General features: G+C 43.0%; 1 protein-coding gene across 9 annotated transcripts in view; it reads left to right on the top strand.

Moving 5' to 3' along the window:
• The window catches only part of nfic (nuclear factor I/C), a 450,718-nt gene that overhangs the window by 417,172 nt on the left and 9,354 nt on the right, over positions 1-24,192 (top strand). The gene's annotated exons all lie outside the window — the stretch shown is intronic.

The raw sequence follows: 24,192 nt of genomic DNA, 5'->3' as shown, positions 1-24,192 counted from the left end.
GCTACCTCCTTTCCCCTCACTTCTCACCTTCTGTTTTCCCATTTCTATCCACTTCTTACCTGTTGGCCTGCTCCCTGCTCCTGCCCCTTCCTCATTCCTCCCTTCCCCCCCCCCCATTTTTATTTGCTCAGACTTTGACGAATGTTGGTTACCCTTTACTTCCAATAGATGCCCATGACCTGCTAAGTCTCTCCAGCACTAGCATCTGCAGACTTTCCTTTTTAACAACATGTATTTTATTGACTTCATTTACTTTAATGAGCTTGCTGACAGGTCCTCTGGAAAGCTGCCCTTCAGCACTCTAATTCAGGCCTGAATGACAGGATTAAGGTGGTTTTCTTTTTTGCTGGATTCAGTCTAAAACAAACCCTCGTATCTTCCGTCCACAGGTGAAAGTCTTCATAACAAAATAAATGTCAGAACAACGAGTGTGGGTGACCCAAGTGAGCTTGGGTCTGCTTGGTCATCCAACAAGGTGCTGCCTGATCTGGTCATTACCTCAAACCCACATTACCCATCTGTTGCCAGTGTTACGAGCCCAGAGGACCCATATTCACTAAGACAAATGGTTTCTTAAACAAATGTTGCTTTTAATTATCTTTAAACATGAAAATAGAATCAAACTTTAACATATCTCTATTGACTTACTTAACCCCCATCTAATTTTAAGCGCACGTGTATGTAATGTGTGTAAGTTCAGAAAAGTTCTTTGGTTCACAGTCCAATCTCACTTCTCATTCCTCCAAGTTCACTGGTTGCAGGCAACTCTTATACTGTGCACAGAATTTAACATTTATAAAGTTCATCAGGCTTTGGTGCTTGAAAGGTAAATGGTTACCACTCAGGAAAGTTCTTGTCGGTTTTCAGAGAGAGATTTATTATTCCTGGACATCCTCAACTAATGTACTTCGATCAGCCACACCAGTGTCTTGCTGATGAAACTTGCCCCTTCAGGGTTCTCCAGATGATAACCTCTTTCTTTCAGGTCACCACAGTGTGCATTTTTGTTTCTCTTATTACAAGTGAAACATTTGACAGCCAGTCCTCTCCTCTTGCATGAACCACAAGGGTTTTGACCAGGCTGTCTTTCAAAATGGGGCATTCTACAAGCTTGAGAGCTTGTCCTGTTCCAGTACCAGCTGCTGCCTGTTGGCTGTAACACCATACATGTTATCTCTGTCTCTTGCTCTTGCTCTCTCTCTCTCTCTCTGAGAGAAAGCCTGTTTCACTCTCTCTGCTTGCAAAACTACATGACTCTCAGAACAGCAAGCTCTCTTCCAGACAGAAGCGGCTCCAACATGTTCTTTCATCTGTTGCCTTTTGTAAACAACAATCCATTAGTGAAGTCTCTTGAGCACTCTTCAAAGCTCTTGCAAAAGCTGTGCAACCGATGTGTCTAGCATGGGGCAGAGCTCCAGTATTTTAAATAAGATTTGTTTTAAAGTGTTTGTATGTAACCTACTCTAAAAAACCTTTCCTAATTTATCTCCCAAAAACATATCTATATGCTCTGTCACACCAGTAACCTTTCACTCCCTGGAGACACATGAGGGCCTGTAGGTACTGGAAAATGGGCAAAAAAAAACAAGCTACTGGAAGAACTCAGCATGTCGAGCAGCATCAAGATGATGAAGGGTTCTTACCCAGAGCATCAACCTTTCTTCTTCTCCCACTGATGCCTCTCGACCCGCTGAGTTCCTCCAGCAGATTGCTTTTTCGTTAACCTTTCACTCCTAATTGTTTATCAAGAATTCATCTACCTCTGCCACAGAAATACTGAAGACTCTGACTGTCAGGCATAAGGAAGATGAGAGTATTCCATCCCAAATTCTGCAATCCCAGTTAAGCCAAGAATTGCTCTGATGGACATGGTCACAGGTTCCTCAGTTAGTGAAGTCATGGGCAGTGCTACTCAACCTCCTACGGGCGCCACGTGACGGACTGGATGCCTCCAGCATTTCTCTATGTTTTTACTAGAATCACAGCATCTGCGGACTTCTGTGTTTCACTCCACTCAGGTAACAAGAGAACAGGAAGCTGACATGGAGCTCAGTGACTCAGGGTGGGGGGGGGGGGCTCTCTTTCCCTGACCGTAATAGGCGCCCGGCAATTTCTGATGATGGCGAATCTGTCTGCTGTACAGCAGACTAAATCAAATTTTGTGTAATATTACACCTGTTTTATTACATGACAGAAAGTAATCCTTGTGTAACAACATAATCATACAACATCACTTCATTGCCCTCTTTGGATTCCTTCTCTTGTACATCAGTGTTTCAATCAATGGGAGAGAGATGAAGGCTGTTTATCACAAATACTGATTTTTAAATTTTTTATTTGCATATATTAGCTCATGAGAGAAAGGTTTTTGAAACAAGTTAAGAATCTTCCATTAACTGTTGAGATTTGCCTCAATTTTGCTGCATTTGATTTGCAGAATGTTGAAATAAAGATAACCAGGTACCTGGCTCCTAACGTAAATTACTGCATTTTCAGTGCTGGTTTTAAAGAGTATTCAGATAAGTGTATTGTGCCCTGCAGAGTAAAGTCATGTCTGGAGCTGTCTGGTTGCCATGGGAAACCAGACATGATGTAATTGTAGGATGAACTTGAACTTCAGGCACTTTAAAATGGAACTCTAGACCAGAGCAATCAATGTGGCCTGTAAATGGTTCCATGAGCACTCTGATTGGATCTGCCCCATAGCAATTCAGTCTGCCTGGAGGTTTTTAAAATGGAATACTGAACACTGAGTAATACTTCTGTGTTTTAAGGCAAATAATTTGGACCCTAATTTAAATAATTAGAGGGAAATAAGATTGATGCAAGCATTGCTCTTAACTCCAGATAGTCTGGGCCCTAACAACAGAGAATGGTGGAGTGTTCCAAAATAATCTCCCACACCCTGGTTTGCAGTTAGAACTTTGATCTCCACATCCTGTTTCATTGATTTTTAAGTAACTCCTGTTGAACCGGGAGCTGAATTTTAAATATCAATCAATTTTATTTTACAAATCTAAAGCATAATAGAATCTTTTTTCAAATAATTGCATCATATTCTTATTTCAAAATTTAAAATGCTCTTTTTGTTCCCCAGAAACACTTCACAGAAAAGTTTCCAAGCTTTCATGTTTTTAATAAGATTTTTCTTTATTCTGTTTGGTCCCCTGTACTGGCCCCTGTGTGGATAGATAGCAAGGTTCAACCTTGGAAGATCCTTCCCTTAATGTCTGAAGAGGGGATCAGATACACCAGTGCTTGCTACCTCTGTCTATGATCAGCTCCTCCTGCCATGGGGGAGTTGAAAATATCACCATCCTATCTCTCTGCGACACAGCACGTTGGAACTTAAGTGGCCTATATCAGTGCTGATGTCTGGATACTGTAGAGCTCTGTTTGAAGTCTACTCCTAATTTGAAGAGATTGATTTACAACACTTTGAAATGTGCTGTTTTATTCAAGTAATCTCACACCGCCAGGACATTTTCTTAATTGCAGGAGGAAAGATAAGTCTGCAAGTACAAATACAGCCCTGTCCTTGGCATTTTTTATACACTGATAGAAATTTATGTCAACAGAAAGTTTAGCCTCCCAGAGTTCATTGGAGCCACATATATTTTCTTTCAGTCAAACGCAATAAGCCTTGACGGTAAACATTTACTATTTTCAAAGCTTTGAAGCAGATGTATTTTTTCCCCCCCAAGCAAAAACTAATTTTATTTATCTACATTTCCCAGAATGCTGGCTAAGATTTTCAGTGGATGACTGATGAATTTTGGAAATATGATGTCAAGGCTGTTGGAGGCTAAAAGCAAACACAAAACTCCTAGGATGTAACTTTCCTGATGATAGAGGCTGCTTTCTGGAGGTCATTAAAGAATTGATGCCCATGATAGCACTGGCTGAGTTCACAACTCTCTGCTGTCTTTTCCTGTCCCTGTGCACCTCTATACCAGCAGGGATATAACCAGTCAAGAGTGATCTCCACAGTACACCTATAGAAATTTGCCAAAGTTTTTGGTGACGTATCAACTCTCAAACTCCAAAGGAAAAATAGCCGCTGGCGAGCCGTCTTCATAATTGCATCAATATGATGGTCCCAGGATAGCTCTTCAGGGATGTTGACACCTAGGAATTTGAAGTTTCTTACCCTCTCCACTGCTGACCTCTTGATGAAGACTGGTTCGTGTTCTCCTGATTTCCCAATCCTGAAGTCTTTCGTTTTGCATGATGTTCGCAATATTGTGTTGTGATGTGACTCAGCAAGCTGATCTATCTCACTCCTGTACACTTCCTCATTGCCATCTATAACTCTGCCTAGTGTCATGGACAAATTTGTAGATGCCATTTGAATTGTGTCTAACACACAGTCATGGGTGTAGAGAGACTAGAGCAGTGGGATAAGCATGAGTCCTTGAGGTGCACCTGTGCCAATCGTCAGTGAGAAGGAGACATTGTTTCCAATTCACACTGACTGTGATCTTCAGATGAGGAAGTCAAGGATCTAGTTGCAGAGGGAGGTAGAGAGGCCCAGGTTTTGAAGCTTACTGAGAGGATATTGGTGTTGAAAGCTGAGTTATAATCAATGAAAAGCTGTCTGGTTTAGGTATTGCTGTTGTCCAGGTGGTCCAGGACTGAATGGAGAGCCAAGGAGATTGCAAAAGCTGTGGAACGAATGTGACAGTAGGCAAATTATAGTGGGTCTAGGACTTTGCTTTGGTGCATTAACTCTGGCCATGACTAACCTCTCCAAATATTTCATCGCAGTGAATGTGAAGGCCACTGGGTGATCGTCATTGAGGCAGCTCACTCTGCTCTTCTTGGGCACCAGAATGATTGATGCCCTTTTGAAGCAGGAGGGAACCTCCAACTGCAGCAGTGAAAGATGGAAAATATGTGTGAACACTCCAGCTAGTTGGTTGTCACAGATTCTCAGGACCCTGCCAGGAACTCCAGGCACAAGTGGATAAGACAGGGCCAAAACACTTTGCTCTCACTGGTTGTGGCATTGATTAAGTTAGGCTCTGGTGAAAACAAAATATGGCAGATACATGAGGTCTGAAACAAAGGACCTTTCAATAGAAAGAGGAACCATTTCATACAGCTTTTGTTATTCAGTATGCATGTAGGCTTGTATTCCAGCTTTCGCATGTTGGTACCTCATCCTTAGAATGAAGTACTGTTGCCTGCATGCCATAAGGCAAGATAGATAGACGCTCTGCCCCTTACATCCAGCTACCGCATTCCAATTATAGTCATGTCCAAATTCAGCCAGAGGTGGGTAAATCAGTGGAGGCCCAAGTCATTGGGTATATTTAAGGCAGAAATTGATAGGTTCTTGATTAGCCAGGGCATCAAAGATCATGGGGAGGAAGCCAAGCAGTGGGACTATGGAAAATGGATCAGCTCATGATTAAATGGTGAAGCAGACTCGATGGGCTGAATAGTCTATTTCTGCTTCTATGTCATGGTCTTAATCCAATCTTTCATGGTTTGTGGAGCAGAACCTGGTGGAAGACAGCCGCCACAACGATTTGTCATCTATTCCCGAGAGAAATATTTTGGACCAAGTCGGGAGAACATTTTTTCCATTTAGTCATTCCTCAGACCACCCACAACCTGTTGTAAATTTGGACCTAACTATCAACTTCCTGCTTGTTCTTCTGACTTCTCTTCAAACTACCGAAAGCTCGAAGGGGAAGGAATCATCTTTTGCACGTGTTGAAAAAAACATTCATTACACAGTGAAAGAAAATCAGGCATCGTGTTGGAGAGAAGTTGAGAAAACATTTGTTGCACAGGAGAGCTCTGTACAAGAACTTCACCAGGCTCTTGTTGGCCTTCAGTACCTGGTAGTAAAATCTGAGCTAAAAACAATCGTGTGTTTGTGTTGGCAGCACAGTGAAACAGAGGAAAGTTCCTAATGAAGGAAATGTTTGATCCCCGAGAAAAGTATTACTTGGGCCTTGTGCTTCTCTGGGATATGCCAATAAAATACTTTGGAAGGAAGGGCACTATTTTACTGTAAGAAATGCAGTTACCAATGTATATGCAAATTACAGTGTGGTTCTGCCAATTAACCTGAAGCATTTGGGCGGCACGGTTGGCTATCTGTAAGGAGTTTTTATGTTCACCCCGTGTCTGTGTGGGTTTTTCCCGGGGGCTCCAGTTTTCTCCAACCATTCGAAATGTACCAGTGGTGAAGGTTTATCAGGTATAATCTGGGCAGCACAAAGTCGTGGGCCGAAATGCCCTGTGTCTATCTGTACTGTTCTGAAGATCTCAATGTGATCTTGTGGCTTTCAGAGAGAGGAGGCCGTTTCTGGTTCAATATCTCACCTGAAAGTTAATGCACTTGACAGTGGGATCTCACCCAGGACAGCCCAGATTTTGGGCTCTGTTATGATCGTTGAATCACGTTTATTTGCCACATTACACCTTGTATAGAGAGAAGGGCTCATCTGTGAGCAATCCAACAGGATATCTCTAACATTCATACAGCCATGTAAAGAGCACAATTTACTGAATATGGAGTTAGAATGAACAGAAATTCAATTAGCACCAAGCAAGGGCAGCATAAGAGCCCTGTAGAGGGTTCATTCAGGAGCCTGATGACTGTGGGGAAGAAACTCTTTCAGCCTGCTGGTGCATGATTTCACACTCTTGAGCTTTTCCCCCGTGGGAGGAGGGAGTGTGTCCTAGGTATGGTAGCAGCGGAGGTGTGAATGGAGTCCATGGAGGGGAGGGAGGTTTGAGTGATGTTCTGAGCTGCATTCAGCACCTTCTGAAATTTCTTCCAATCAGGTTTGCCTGACAAGAGCCACAGGATGACCTCCACTCCAAACTATCTCCAAATATATTCAAGTGTAAAAACAATTCTGAGATGGTCCTTATTCGTAATATAGGAACACTGTGTTGTTCCCCTCTGCAGGACAGGCAGTAATGCAGTTGGATTTTTATTTTTATTAACAAACAGATCCAATTGAATAGCCACCAGTAATTAATTAATGTTCACGTGAATCTAAACTGCACGAGCAAAGATCCATTATCTTAAACAAAGCAGAGAATAAACTGTCCGAGAAGAAGAGTCTTTGCTTTGCAATCAGGTTGTCAGATACCTCTGCTCGAACAGACCACCAGAGCAGTTCAATCATGCCAGAAGTCTATACCAACTTCCATAACCTAACTCCAAGTCGGCCAGGCAAAGCTGGGTCACTGGAAGCCAAGCTATTAACTCCTGGCAGAAGATACCTGCGCTATATTTTCCTAATGGAGCCAGTTGCACACATCCCTGAATGTCTGAGAAGGACTTTACAATCCCCCATGCATTTTGAAGCCAACAGAAATAATTTTATTGATATGAATTACATCCTTGCATGTTAGCTGCTGCCCCGTAATGTGGTTTGGATGTTTTTAAGTAAGCGAAGCCCTGATTCTGTTACAATTGAAGCAAAACATTATAACTGCAACACGTTTTCTTCAAGAAAGTTCTCACTTCTTCCTGATGGCACATGGATAAAAGAAAAATAGAGGGTTTTGAGGTAGGAACAGTTTCGAGTTTTTTTGGTAGGTATCTATGGGTCGGCACAACATCGTGGGGAAAAGGGACTAAAGTGTGCTGTATCGTTCCATGTTCGATGTTGATTCTGAGCTTTTGCAAATTAAAAACAGAACTGACGGATGTTGCCCAGATATTTGTGAGGAAGACTTTGTAGGGTCAATTCTACTGTGACAAAGTTGCCCCATCCCAATTTGATCCCAAGGTTAATGCAGGGTGGTCTGTCCAGTCTTACTCATTCTCTGATTCAATAGTCCGATCGTGGCACAAGTGAGTGACTTGCTTGGCCATTCCATAATAGTGGTCTGGAGTCACAGGTAGACTGTCAATGGGAAAAGGACATCAGTGGACCAGAGGGACTTTTAAACCCTTTGGTAGATTGGTGGTAATTAAGTTTTTTTTAAATTTCTATCTTATTCATCTGATCTTAAATGCCACAACTTCGGTGGGATTTGAACTGAGGTCTCTGGATTATTAATGCTGGCCTCTGGATAAGTGGTCCAGTATTGTATTCATTGCAGAGAGAAGAGAGGTTCAGGAAAGAGATGTGTGTTTGGTCTCTCCAGTGTAGAACAATTCCATTGTCAACAAAGGACAGTGAACACAGCTCTTTCATCCTGCACTCCGGGGAGAGAGCAGAGAAACCTGCTGCAGCCAGGGTTTGTTTGTTTGATCCTCACACATCTGAAATAATTCATTTGCTTTCTGCCTGAAAGATCCCACCACACGTGGTGAATATTTTTGGCACTTTACAATGCTATTGATTCCATTCACATATGGAACAAATGGATATCTCTTTCCCTCGCCCCTCTGTCTCCCTTCCTCCTCGCTTCTCAGCCGCTCTCCCACGCCTCTCTGCCCTTCCACCCTTATCCCCTCCCCATGCTCTCAGCCCCTCCCCCTTGCTTCTCAGCCCATCCCCATGCCTCACCCCCTCCCTATGCCTCAATCCCTCCCCTATAACCTCTCAGCCCCCTCCCCCTGCCCCTTGTATCCACCCCATCACCTTCTTATTCTTCCAATAGTCGGCATTCATGAAGGGCTGAAACACCTAATGTTTTTGCTCTCCAGGAATGCTGCGTGACCTGCTGAGTTCTCAAGCACATCTATGTAATGCACTCGACCCCACATCTGCAGACTTCTTGTTACCTCCAAGTGGATATCTCGTGCAATCTCCTCTTACTTTCACTAAGATGCTGCACAAATATTCATATTTCATTTTCAGAAGAAAATGTTGTTTATCTTTATCGAAGGTAATAGACCTTCAAAATCCTTGAAGCCTGATAGAACAACGTAACCTCTTTGAATGCGTTCTTTCTTCTTTTTTTCCAATATTTTGGGACCACTGTGGTGGTATCACCAGGAAAAAGTGATATTCTGAATTAAGATTGAGAAGGAGAGTTAAAAATACCCACAGTATAAAATGCTTACATACAGCAAGGTGACACAGGTAGTGGAGGCATTACGTCAGTGAATCAGGAGTCCATGTTAAGTCCTGGCCTCTGCTGCTGTGTGCGTGTGGCTTCTGCCTGGTTTCCCTCTGCGTTCTCCCCACATCCCAAAGACGTGCAGGTTGGTAGATTAATTGGCCAATGGAATTGTCCCAAAGGTGCAGGTGAGTGCTAAAACTGGGAGTTGGTGAAAATGAGAGAATGAAATATGGCATCAATGTAGGATTAGTGTGTGCGTGTGTGGGTGTTGACCAGTATGGACCTGGTGGGACAAAGGGACTCTTACTACGTCAGACATAAAAACAGACAAATTAGACACCAGAGTTGGCCTCTCCAGCGTTCTCTGCTGTTCAATCAAGTCCTGGTTGAACTTTATTTTAATTTCAAATCGACATTCCTGGCTGTGTTGAATGTTATACTGATGTGCAAGAGGTTGGTTTATGAGCTATTCCTTGGTTAAGAAATTCAGTAAAAGTCAATACACACGACTGGCCTCAAGTCGTTTGAATCTGAGAGGAGGTTTCAGCACAAAACTGTTCATAACTAGTAACTAATCCTATTGATCCACTTTTCAGGTCTTGAGCCACTTTGTTTTGTGAACTGTCTCTCTGTATTTCTGAGGGGTATTTAATGAGATAATTTTGTTCTGACATATTCGGGAATTGTTTCAACGTGGTTAGGTAGAACATTACCTTAAGGATATCATACTCCTTTAAAGGATCATTAGGTCTAATAAAGAAAGTGGATTGTTTTGTGCATGCAGTCGCCTTGAACATTGAAAAAGAGCTCAAAATTCTTTGCAAACACTGTCTAAGACATTCAACAGATTCGACCCTCTGGTCCCACTGTTTCCCACCAATGTTCATGTAAAATCTGATAAACAACAGCTCTTTGCATTAACCGTATCCTCCTGTCAGGTTAATGTGTACGTGAGGGACTATCAGAGAGGAGTAGCCAATCTGATCCCTAACTCCCTGCTGAGACGAATGCCAAGGACATTCCTGTGGATCGGTGATAAGTTCAAAGAACCTTGAACCTGCTGCGGAGAAATTCTGCAGCTCTGATTTCGAGCACTGTCGGTTCAAGAATAACGGTCCATTATTCCAATGCTCAGCATTTTCAGTGATCCTCTCATCCAAGGTGAATATTACCCAATCAGAGAAATCTGGTTTCCAGGAGTTTAATTGTAAATGAGCTTCTTAAGCAATATTGTAGACAGACAGTTTTATTCTTCAATAAAATATAATGTCATTTAGACAGCACATTCCATTAGAAGAAAGTGCTTGCTTGCCAGATATCTCTGATTGGTGCAGTGTCTGAAATGTCAGTTTAACGTATTACATTAACACTCTTTAGCTGTGTTTATGAGGTGCATGTTGTTTTACTGATGTAAAATACTGCCACTGTGTGTATTTCACAGGCATTACAAATTAAGACTGCTTGAGAAAGTGTGTATCAATTCAGTCAAGTTCACATTTTCTTGGGGATTTGGTTGCTCAGATGCCAAGAGATGGTTACCGTCATCTGTGAGGATAGAGAACCATTGAGCACTGCAGCACACAAACAGCATATTCAGCCCATCTAGTCTATTTATTCCTCCTAGTCCCAATGTCCTGCACTCAGGCCATAGCCATCCATACCCCACCATCCAGTTCGTATCCAATCTTCTCTTAAACGTTGAAATCAAACCTACATCCTTCACTTCAGCTGCCAGCTCGTTCCACACTCTTACCACCAACTGAATGATAAAATTCCCCCTAATGTTCCCCTTAAAAATTTCACCTTTCACCCTTAACCCCTTGTTCAATGGAAAGAGCCTGTTGGCATTTATTCGATCTATACCCATCACAATTCTGCATACCTCTATCAAATCTCCCCTCATCTTCCTACACTCCCGCAATTAAGTCCTAAACTGTTTAATGTTTCCCTGTAACTCAGTTCCTCAAGAGACGGCCACATCCTTGTAAATCTCCTCTCTGACTCTGTTAATCTTATTGATATCTTCCCTGTAGTTAGGTGACCAAAACTGTACACAATACTCCAAACTTGGCCTCAGCAATGTCTTATACGACTTCATCATAGCATCCCAACTACTTTACTCAGTACTTTGATTTATGAAGGTCAATGTGCCAAAAGCTCCCTTTATTGACCCTATCTACATATGATGCTACTTTCAGGGAATTATGTATCTTTATATCCAGATCCCTCCGTTCTGCCACACTCTATAGTTCCCTGCTGTTTACCGTGTATGTCCAACCATGGTTCGTCCTCCCAAAATGCAACACCTCACACTTTTCCATGTTCAGTTCCATCTGCCATTTTACAGCCCATGTTTCTAGCTGGAACAGATCCCACTGCAAGTTTTGAAAGCCTTCCTCAATGACCACAATGCTTCAACCTTAATACTATCTGCAGTATGTCAGGGTGATATGTGATAATGGGATAGAGTCAGTTTGATGCTTATTGGGCAGTGAATGCATATTTAGTTAGACATTTAAAGTATTCCTTTAGCATATCCCACAATGCTCTCCTTTCTCTGACTTCACACGCACACACACCCACCAACACACACACACACACACACACACACACAAATTCACACACACACACCCACACACGCAAACTCACACACCACACACAAACTCACTCAGAACCACACACGCGCGCACATACCCCAGGCACACACTCAAACACACACCCCACACACACCACCATATGCACACACATACCCCCCACACACACACGAACTCACACAGCCCCCATACACACTCTGCACTCCCACACACATAACTCACACACTCCCACACACACATACACTCCCACACACACATACACTCCCACACACACATACACACCCATACATACTCCCACACACACAAACTCACCCACTCTCACACACAAACACATTGAATATCTCCACATTCTTGAAATATACAATATAAATTAACTTTTGATTGTAATGTAAACCACGCCAACATATTTGTGAGTATCTATTTAAATTTTTTATTACTTCATTTAATTTTCATAATTACAGTGCAAAAAAAAGGGAACTAATTTTCATCTCCATTCCAACTGTTGTTCTATTTGCAGGGCCATTTTTAATTCAACGTACATAAACCTGTTCAGGCTGGGCATTGTCAAAAGGCCATGTTTATTTTCCCTTCTTTTCCACCATTTATGTCCCATCCAAAGGTCTCCTTGCTTTTCCACGGAATTAATTTTGCTTGCGAGAACTTTAAGGCAGATCTTTCAGATCTTCTTCCCCACAAGGCGTGCTGATATTGACAGTGCCCTTTCAGAATCAACCAATATTTCAGGCTGTCTAACTCTGCAGGTTGCCCGGAATGAACAGTTCCTCGAACAGGGGTGGGAGGAGAGGTTATTTTTTAACTTGAGCCAAGAACTACATTGCCACATCTGTCCGCCTTTATCTCGCATTCTGCTCAATGTCCTCCACATCCTTTGGCATTAAATGGTTTCATTTACTGCAAGTGCTGCTTCTTTCCAAAATCAAATTATACACTAATGTTAACCAAATCTAAGCAGGCTTGCCAAAGTAAGGTAAAGGACGCAGGCAAAACGAGCAGTGTGCTGAAACTTCCTGATTCAACCAAATCCTAAACCTGACCTGTCATGCCACTGTTTCTGAATAGGAGGAAGTTTATTTCACAAGTGCCTTGAGATATGGTTGTTCTCCTCAGCGGGAGGGCAGTGGAATGAAAACTCCAAAATTAAAAGTAAGGGAGATACATCTTGTGGCTAACCATAATTGACCCATTAAAATTCAGTTTATATTGAATTGGAGTGGGAGGTAGGTTTAACTAAAACATGTCACAGGGAGAGGTCTTTTGGGAAAGGCGAGTTCTTCACTGCAACTGCTTTGCGTTAAGCTGCCGAGCAATAGGTACAGTGCCATTGTGATTGCATTGTTAAATTAGTAGCTGGATAAAAGTTTAGATCCCACAATCCTTGCTGGAGGTTGCATAATCAAGTAAATGCATAAATCTAGATTTACTGAAAGACAGGCTGTAATAACAACTATGAAACTCATTAGATTGTTGTTAAAAACCTATTTGTCAAGTTTATTGCCATCTGATTGCACGAGTACAGTCTGACAAGACAGAGTTCTCCGGCCCTCGGTGTAAAACACACAGACACACAACTACACATAACACACATAAAGACAACAATACAACATAAAGGACAAGTATTAATATATGCAAATAAATAAATATTGTTTCATGAATACGAGAGTCTTGGACGGTTAGTGTGAGCAGTTCACACTTTGGTCGCTCAGCATTCTCACTGCCCGTGGGAAGAAGCTGTTCCTCAGCCTGGTAGTGCCGGCTCTGATCCTCCTGTATCTCTTCCATGATGGGAGCAGCTGCAAGTGGTCCTCAGTGATTTTGCACGGCATCTTCAGACAATGACCCCAGTAGTTCATGTCAATAGGGGAAGGGAATCTCCAGTGATCCTCTCTGATAATCTTATGGTCCTGTGCTTGACCTCCAATCACTTGGTTCACCTATATCCTTCTGGGCAGCAGGTCTGCAGTCCTTACCCAGTCTGGCCTACTTGTGATTCCAGAACCTTAATCTGAGGAGTGTTTTTGGCTTTGTCAGTGAAATTACATCCAGGGTTAAACTGCATTTCATCCCTGCATTTAGATGTTGTGGATTTGTTTTACATTTAGTAGTTGAAGACCCCAGTAACAAACACAGGAGGTGTGAAAGGGGAGAGGAGAGCTGTGGTGGCTGAAGGGAGAGCAACCTACCAACTTCAGGGAACGCAGTAACAGAAGCAATTTGGTTCAGACACCTTCCCCTGCCTGGCTCCTGCCAGCTCTCCAAAGGGAATTGGATTTGGCTCAGTGTTCTGCACAAGGACCAATAGTGTATTTTGAATTTTTTTTAAATGAAGTTCTGTAAATGACAGTGCAGCCATAGGCTATTCAATCTCTCCTCATAAGCTAACCCCTTCTTTGACAGAATCATCCTGGCAAACCTTCTCTACACTGCCTCCAAATCCAGGAAACCAGAAGTGGACACAGTACTCCCAGTGCAGCCTCTCTGCATCCTGTACTGTTGGATTTAATCTGATTGGAGAAGGAACCAGGTTATTTTACATGGCAAGGTGTCAGGATGTGGAATTAATTACCTGAAACAGTCTTGTTCAGAAGTGGAATCTGGTGGTGGAATCTTTTGCAGCTGACAGCAATTGATCAGATGGAAGTTGAGGAGATGGAAGTTGAGGAGATGGAAGTTGAGGAGATGGAAGTTGAGGAGATGGAAGTTGAGGAGATGGAAGTTGAGGAGATGGAAGTTGAGGAGATGGAAGTTGAGGAGATGGAAGTTGAGGAGATGGAAGTTGAGGAGATGGAAGTTGAGGAGATGGGGAACTCTGTGAGTGCACTTTCAGGAGAAGAGAGATTAGGGCAGTGGTGGAGATGTGGCCAAGAGCTCAGTCTAGGGAAACCACAGGTCAGACATCCTAGGGGCATTTGTTTAGAAAGTCTCATCATTGGAGCAATGGCCAGGAGTTGGAGTAACTGGAAGAACGGCACTGAGTCATTCCAGGAGGCAGCGTTCACAATAGACATGGCAGTCTGTGGGCTTGGCGCATAGATATTGGTGAGCTGCCGATCCCTGTGATGGAGACAGAGCCGGGAATGGTGAGAGCTAGATCACAGAAAAGGGAGAGAGCAGGGTGGAAACTCGCTGCACAAGTGTGGGGTCTTCGTTTTGTGTGAGCGTGGGAACCAGGTCTGGGTAAAGAGTTGAGGGAAGGAGGCCAGACAGAATTGAAGCAAAGGCTATTCCAGTTTTGTAAATTATTATTTTTTAAATTTTAAACTTACTTACCCAATAGCAGAAGCTGATTCTGGCCATTTAAATCTGTGCAGCCCAATTTACCTACTACAACCCTGCACATTTTGGAGGGTGGGAGGCAAGTAGAGCACCTGGAAGAAACCTACGCAGACACAGAGAGAGGTTACAAACTCCTTACAGACAGCGCAGGATTCCTACCTGAGTAGCTGGCACTGCAATAGCATTGCACTAACTGCTACACAAACCGTGCCTCTCGTGTGCTTTGGCCTCTGGTTTAAATCCTCTTGAAAAGCAGTGTTCGGAAATGAACACCTCGCTCTAGTTCAGGTCTAATAACCAGCCTGATGATACTTTGTACAGTTTGCTTTGCAAGGATCCCTTGGCCTTTTCTAACCGCACTCTCAACAAGACATGATGGATTAGTGGTCTGCATTATCCAAGGTTGCATCTCCTATTTCATTGTAGTTTGTGTGATGTTATTTCTGTGCAAATCGACTGTTATCTCTGTTGGAACAATGGCTATGCTTCAAAAGTAGTCAATGTTCTTATGAGAAACTGTTTTGTTTGCCCTAAGGAGATAACAAGTTCTTATTTACCATTCAACTTCAAATAGGGAATTGGATCACGCAAACTGCAGCCAGCAGATTGGAGAATATTCCAGGCAGCGAAAGCTCGGTGTAGTTGTAACCCTTGCAACCAATCCAAGGAAAAAACATTCCCCCTCTCAAACCCCTCAGTGATTACTTGGAGTAAGTAGTGCATTTCACAGCCCATCTGAAACTGCAGTGCCTCTGTATAGGAACCTGCTCTCCTGCTAATGTCCAGGTGCTCACTGGTGCTCAGAATTTCCTGCGCTTAGTTTCATGGCTGAAGAGTGGGATGAGTGTGGTTTGCAGGCCGAACTTTTCCATGTTGATCTCATACTTAATACCAGCTTGCTGTGAGTTGCTTGAGAAAGGCTGGCAAATATATCATTACAAGATTTCCACAGTGGAGAAGGAGATGCTTTGATGTCTTGGCATCCAAACTCTTTTCTCAGGTTGTTCTGAACAAATGATAATATTCAACGCACCAAACTAAACACATTCCTGCAACAGAGTCTAAGAAAAATTCTTGGAAAGCGATCAGGAAATAAACTGTAAGTGCGATATATGAGAACGATGACAGCATTCTGGTTGAAGTATGTTCTTGTGATGTGCATGCCGAGGGCATTTTTCTGATCATATTAACTTTCCTCATCCAAAAGTAATTTATTATTTTTAACTCATCGTGCTCAGGAACAATTTCCACAGTTGAGAGCAAATTGACAGCATCTCAAATTGCTTCTTGCCTTGTAGTCTGAAGGAGATCTACTGGGCTAATTCCTGAGAGGAGAGAGTTGCCCCATGAAGACTGATTTAAGAAATTAGATCTATATTCCAGATTTGGATCTGGATCTCAGGCTGGCAGTGGATTGAACAGGAGTCTGTTCACCTGCAGAGACTACAACAGAGATGAATCCACAGACACCCAATGACTCTGAAGGGACTCTCTTTTGCTTCTCTTTCTCTCGTACTTCAAGGGGCACCGGTGTCATGTGGGGAAGATTATCAGGTTCAGTGGGTTCACTGAGGGATGAGGCTGGACACAAGTGTTACAATCGCACGTAACTTTGATCAACACACGGGAGACAAACAGGGGAGAACGTCCAAATATACTCCATCACCATTTCACTAAAAGCGACGATATAGACCTTCACCTCGGACTTTGGTTGGACTCCGACAACAGTAAACCTATACACGACCCTCTCGCACATTACAACAGGGACTCTTACACACACACCTGGTTCCCTGACCAACAGGGTGGTGGCTCTCGGCGAGTACTGACCTATCACAATGTTAATGGCTCATTTTCAGTGTAGTGCACACCTTACCTGTAACACTTCCAACAATGTCTACAGTAGCGACCTAGAATAGAGCAATGTCTGGGGTTTGGACCACGAAGCAGAGAAAGAATGTGCTCTGCATTGGTGTTATATACAGTGCTAATCAGTGCTTCTTGCCAATAATGACCCTAGGATATTTAAATTAGCCAACAGCAAGGTGTGCACGAATGAGTGGCCGGTGTCCAACCTTGATTGACAGGTGATGTGACTTCTGAATAAGTTTCAGACAGAGAGGGCATGTGACAACCCACAATACATACATTCCAAACAGACAGGGAGGCCATGTTTTCCTCCACACATGTAATATTACATATTCTGTAGTATTACGTAACAGTAAAAGGAATTTTGTTGTTCTTTGGCATCTCGAAGAATGAAGAGTGGTGGTACTGAAATGTAAGATCCTGAAGGTGCAGTGTAGATGTCGAGATCTTTCCACCAGTATGAATGTCTCGAATGAGAGAACTGTAGTTATGAGATGAAGGATGCTTTGGATTTTCTCCTGAAGGGTGGGCAATCTCTGGAATCCTCGACCCTAAAGGGATTAGGAAGACAGAACGTTGGAGGTATTTCCAGAGGAGTAAGATGAATCCTTGAATCATCATGAAACTGAGAGCTCAAGCGAAGTGAAACAGAAGTGGAGATAAAGTCTGGGGTAGTTGAGCCATGGCCCAAATGTCTTCTCCTGCCCCTATTTTCTTATGTTTGTGCTGCCAAATCTAGCCAAAAATAATTATTCTTGCTTTTGATAAAGTGGAGGTAGATGACAGACTGATACTTCATGGGTCTTGTGCATCAGATAGTTATCTAAATCCATGGGCAACCTTTATGTATTCAATAAAAATGAATACAAAAGTAGATAAAAACCCATCCAGGAGAGAACCATCATTCCTCTAACTCAATGCGGAGGTGGGGGTTGAAAGAATTATCCAAAGAATGTTACCCTGCCGTCTTAATCAGAACACTTGGGTGAAATTTTAAGGTTCAAAATTCTTTTGTCTGCCGTAAAGCAAACAAAGAATTGCCATTAGCATCGCCCGATGCCCCCTTACAGTAAGAGAAAGAGAAGCAAAAGGAGTCTCTTCAGAGACACTGAGTGTCCATTGATTCGCCTCCAGCCCTCCCGCAGCATCCAAAGACATCTGTTCAATCCAAACTCCAGATGCAAACCTCCAACACAATCAAAAAGCCTTCATGGCCTGAGGCCCTTCGGGAGCCCTTCTTTCCCTCAGCCTCCTCTCTGATAACCTGGTTCCCATGAGCCAGTCTCCACCAGCTTGCAGCCCCCCCCCCCCCCCCACCCGACAACAAGTGTATAGCACCTTCAGCTGCTGATTCCCCTCGCTAATCTGCTGCCACGGTCACCATCTGTGGGGTCTCCTCTGTCTTCTATAATCTCTCCTCTTTCCATTTTCATCCATTCTCGTGACTTCTTGAAGTCTGGTGTCTTTTCAACTTGGATACACACCTGATACTGAGCAAAAGCGGGAACGATCTTGGAAGAGAAGTTTCTTCCTCCTCAGATTAACAGGAGATAGCTGCAATTTGGAATTGTGTGCCTTTTCAATTGAATGTAAATATCGTTCACTCTAGTAAGTCCTCTCCACATCCTCGTTTACCACTATACCTCTCTTTTTAATGTTTTAGTTTGAATTAAAGAGGTCACAAGCAGCTATATTTGAAATTGAACTCATGAAAAGCAAGAACAGTTTAATTTGTCCAAATCTTCCTGTGTTCGGATTCAACAAACACTATACAGCCAATGAAGTCTAGACTGTTGTTGGTAGTAAAGTGCATTAGTGGATGAAGAGGAGACAGTGAATTGAGATGGTGCATTTCACACATTTAATCTGTCTTGAGGCCTTTTTTGGTTTAAATAAAAAGGTGAATGTAAAGACGGGTATTCTCCATCTTTACCTGGCTTCACTTACCTTGAAGAAAGCTCCAAGGGTGGATTCAGCAGGCGGACTGCAATCCACCTGGGGTGGGGGGGAGCAGGGGGGTAGAGTCAGAGGCGGAGTGAGGCCACTCCACCACCTCCATGAAGCCAATGCCGCTGAAGCAGCTGAGAAGGATCAGGCTGATGACATCGCACAGGGGATCTGCCTGCATCCTAAGGGCAGATCTCCACCAGCGCACCTGCTCTGGTGCGTCCTAAGGGCAGATCTCCATCTGCTCTTCCGTCACCATTTCGGGTATAGGCCGCTTTCCCTTCTCGGCGCGTATGGATGGCGTCACGGTGGCAGGTGGAGCAACTGCACCACTCACCCTGCCTAGCTCAGCTCCGGAAGACGGCTCCTGATGTCGCTCAAGGAGAAAGCAAACTGGATTCGTCTTGTAGGCCTTCTCCATTAAAGGGTAAGTTCAATTATTTTTCTCTTCGTTGACCCACCTTCAAGGCAGCATTACACCATAAATCGCCTTTGGTTGATCTTATGTGGAGGAGTAATTTAGAGGCCACGGAAAATCAAGAATGCTGCAAATGCTGGAATTCGAAAACAAAGCAGGAAAAGTTGAAACACTCAGCAGGTCAGGCAGAATCTGTTGAAGGGGAGTTAATGTCTTAGATCAAAGACTATAATGTTATTGGACCCTTGTTGACTATGCTCAATATTTGCCAATGCTAATTGACTACATGCAGAAGACAATATTCTTCTGATGCTTTTCCATCCGACAGTTATGGGCTGTATAGTTTCGGTGCACTACGGTAACAATCCAGGAACACCCAATACTCTCTGTGCAGCTGCCTGCTTATGGAAGTAACAGAAAGCTGCTCAATTGGCAAACAGATGGCAGTGCCATCTGTCAAATGCAATAAAAATGTGTTGGCTTTACTGTGAAGAGCAGCTAAATAGTGATGCAGGGAGCTGTGCAAAGCTTGAATCTGTTCTTCCATATCATCTTTAATGCCATTGCAGCGCCAGCGACCCAGGGTCGAATCTGGCTCTGCCTGTAATGAGTTTGTACTTTTTTCCCGTGTGCGTGGGTTTCCTCCAGGTGCTCTGCCTTTCTCCCACGTTCCAAAGGTGTATGGGGTTAGTAGGTTAATTGGTCACATGGGTGTATTTGGGCAGTGACCAACAAGGCCCTGTTGTTGTGCTGTATGTCCAAACAAAATAAACACGGTAAAATCTGAAGAATCAAATCGAGCAATTTTGAAAAATTGAACTGCTGAGAACACAGCTTTGTGTGCTTATCCCACTGTTCATATTGTTCCATCGCATAATAATCAGCTTCCAGCATTTAGCATTCACATTATTTTTCATTCTTGTTGTAATATTTAGTCAGTTAAAATTATTGGATAAAATAAAGTCATCTTTGTATTTTTGTTTTATATTTAGTAAATATAATGCTCGTTTCATTCCAAAGACATATTACACCAAAGGTCATCATTTGCACTCCTGACACTTCACTGAGACATGCCTGGGTGCAGCAGGTGGTGCTGATGATTTACAGAAGTTGGTTCGATCTTATCCCTGGCTGCTGGTATGTGTGGTGTTTGAACATTCTCCCCGTGACCACATGCGTGTCCTCCGGGTGATCCAGTTTCATCCCACGTTCCAAAGGTGTGTGGGTAGGTGGGTCCTGTGTGTGGGTCGGTAAGGTGGATTACCTCCCCGGGTCAGAGAGCATTCAGAAAACAAGGAGGAGTTAGCGAGTGTGTGAAGGACCATGGGTTACAGGGGGATAGTTCTGTTGGGAATAGGTTTTGAGGCCTGAATGGCTTCCTTCAATATCATAAGCCCCTATCACATGGGCACCTAAACCCAGTAATTAACTGGCAACTTACGGGCGTGGGAAAATAGTAACGGGGATAACACAGACAGACAGACAGACACACACACACACACGCGCACACACACATAGAGCGAGTGTGGGAGAGTGGTTGCGGCAATAAAAGATACGTATACAATTTATAGTGAGCGAGGGAAGGTCACAGTGGGGATGAAACATCCACGCGCACTCACACACACGCACACACAATGAAGGGGGTACATACAACAATCAAGGATAGATAGATAGATAGGTAGATCGATAGATATGTCTAAAAGACAGGGAAGAGAGAAAGAGATAGAGACTGCGGGCAGGCATGAAGCTAGCCACCTTTTCCTTTATAGTCCCCATGACCCAGTGTGTCTTGGTATAATGAACAGCCTGTATGCATGGAGCACACGGAATTCTGGGAGGGTAGGTCCGCCATTGCTTGATGCATCACTCAGGACGTCACCACTGGAGGATAGGTGCCCAATTGCTTTGCGCAACTGGGTAGGTAATGAGAAAGGGCACACAGAACTGGTTTACCTTGGTCCAGTGTTAACGGCCCTACCAGTATTTCAAAATGGTTCGTTCACCACCAATTCAGCGGTTTGCCAATGTGAAAGGAGCTATAGTTAAATCTAAGAAACAATCTGCAGAACCAGGTTATCGTAAATAATTTCACTATTTGTACAGGTGGGTAAAATAACAATGTTTAAAAGACACGAATGGGACAGGTTTAGAGTGATATGGGTCAAATTAGAATCAGGTTTATTGTCATGTATCACGAAATCTGTGGTTTGGAGCAGCAGGATTGTGTGTTACAGGTACAAAAATCACCATAAATTACATTTCCGTAAATATTGTACAATATTTTAAAAATAAATAGTGCAAAAGGAGAAAAAGTAAGGTAGTATCTATAGGTTCATTGTCCATCAGAAATCTGATAGTGGAAGGGAAGAAGCTGCAGGCAGATGGGACCAGTGAGGGGAGACAATAAGTTGGGCCAAAGGGAATGTTTATATGCTGCATGGCTTCATGATTCCTTATTTAAATTAAAATGACTGGCAATGAAAGAGATTTTCAACTCCTGATACTTCACTGCTGTCTGTCGAGTTGTAACTATAGGATCCAGATTCCTTATTGTCATGTACCTACAAAATGTAATAATACACAAAATTTGTCGACTGTTACCTGCCATGAAGACACCCGAAGAGGTGCCACCAGCATCGCCCGGCACCCCTACCTATAGGAGAAAGAGAATTCCTTCAGAGACACTGAATGCCTGTGACTTCACCTCCCACAACCTCTGTGGCCTCGCAGGCTCCTGTCCATTCCAGCAGTGAACCCAAGCTTCCAGATCAGATCCCCCGAGACATTCACGGAGCTGCTAGTGCTAAAGGCCCCTTTAGGAGCCCTTCTTGCCTTCAGCAGCCTCTCGAATCCTGACTCTGGGTGCATGGAGATGTGGGCTATTGCCAACCCTTCCCCAACACGCCCAGAGTTCCCTGGAGCTGGTTGCTGGCCTGCATGTCCTCAGCTTCCTCCCGAATCACGTCCATCTGTGAATGGAGGATCTGATCTAAAACTGCAAATCTATAAACACAGCACCTTGCTGTGGCTTTTTTAGTGCGAGACCAGGACTTGGTTTTGGACGTAAAGCTGACATCTGCAAATAATTCCCCGTAGTTGGAACTGGTTACATTCACTTTCATCACCCACAATGCAGGCTATTTGCTATCAAAGTAATGTTTGGAAAGTTTTTGTTCATTGATAACACTGGACAACAAAGACCTTGCTTCCTGAACACTTTTGAGCATATTTATGGATTTTGGGCAGCTAATCATGAAAATCATCTTAACATTTTCCTATCACATAGTTTTTTTCAGATATACGCGTGCTCCTTGACTTACGATGGGGTTCCATTCTGGCACTCACATCATAAGTCGAAAAATTTGTAACTCAAAAAAAAATACTGCACTAACCATTTTTACAATTAAAATGGTGGAATTTTTTTTATATTTAACTGTTGAATACTGTCCTGGAACCTCCACGTTGATGCAATCACAATGAAAGCTCGTTAGCAGCTATACTTTGTGAAGTGTCTGAGGAGATTCAATATATCACTGAAAACTTCTATAGGTGAACATTCTGGCTGATTGCATCACTTTCAGGTACAGAGGCACCAACTCTCAGGGAAAGATTAACTCCAAAGTGTTGTTAACTTGCCCTGCAACATCACAGGCACCAGACTTCACTCCGTCGAGGACATCTACATGAGGCAGTGCCTTAAAAATGCAGCCTCTATCCTCAAATAACCCCAACACCCAGACCATGCCCTTTCACTCTTCTACCATCGGGAAAACGATACAGGGGCCTAAAGACAAGCACTCAGCGGCACAAGGACAGCTTCTTCCCACTGCCATCAGATTCCTAAATAATCAATGCACCAAAGACACTTATTTTCCATGTACTATTATTTTTTTATTTATAGTAATGTCGTAAGATGGTTAGAATATGAATGTTTGCTGCATGACTTGTTCATGACAATAAATTCTGAGACTGTGAGCATGGTTGAGTCAGCATCATGAGAGAGTATTGTTATGGGTTATATTATATTTTATATTATATTCGTATGTTAAAAGAGATAGATTGTTGGGGTTCAGTGTAGGTCACTTCACATCCCATTTAAAATGCAAGAGTTTGGCTGAAGCCAGTTATTCAGGCACCAGTGGCTTTGCAAAGGACAATGGGATTATTTTGGAAGGAATTTTAAAAGTCAGGTGCAAATAAATAGTCCAGGCTCAAAGTGCTGATAAAGATCTTTCAAGGATTAGGTTGGCCCTGCAAGACGTTCTGGTTTTTATGAGCAGAGAGAGAGAGAGAGAGAGAGAACTGGTTTCTGCAGTCATGGCAAGCTGGCAGCTTGTTGAAACCCCATTTTGAAGATGGGTTGTGAGTTCTGAGTTCAGCCTGTTGGTCCTTACAAGAGGAAATGGCTGGCTAGAGTGTTTCTCCTGAAATAAGGGAAACAAGAGGAACTCTGAGGTGACCTGGAAGAAGAGGTTATCATTTGAAAAACCCATGATGGGGCAAGTTTCTTGGCAAGACTTGGTGACTGATTCGAGGGAATCAGTTTGTGTGTGTCAAACAAGCAGCAAATCTTTCTCTCTGAAACCAACAAGAACCTTCCTGAGAGGTAACCAATTACCTTTCAGCACCAGAGCTTGGTGAAAATTCATAAATGCTAAATTCTCTGCACAATATAAGAATTGCTTGATACCGATGAACTTGGAGGAGTGAGAAGTGAGATTGGGCAGTGAATCAAAGAAATTTCCTGAACATATTCACATTACATACACGTGCACTTAGAATTAGAAGGGGGTTAAGTTCATCGTAATAAGATAAAGTTTGATCCTGTTTTTATGTTTAAAGAAAATTAAAAGTTACATTTGTTTAAGTAACCATTTGACTTGGTTACTTAAATTTCTATTGCTGCTGGGTTTCAGGGTCCTCTGAACTCAGAACAGTATGCTGTATGCTACTCTCATGCGATGCTGCCATCTCCCAGGATCGCACGAGAATAGTGTGCCACATATCGCAAGTGCGGGAACACATCGTAACTCAAAATCGAAAGTACGGATTCGAATCATCATAACTTTGAAAATTTGTAAGTCA

This window comes from Narcine bancroftii, chromosome 3, assembly GCF_036971445.1.
Source record: "Narcine bancroftii isolate sNarBan1 chromosome 3, sNarBan1.hap1, whole genome shotgun sequence".
Classification (NCBI taxonomy): Eukaryota; Metazoa; Chordata; class Chondrichthyes; order Torpediniformes; family Narcinidae; genus Narcine; species Narcine bancroftii.
This window is presented reverse-complemented; position numbering and strand designations above follow the sequence as displayed.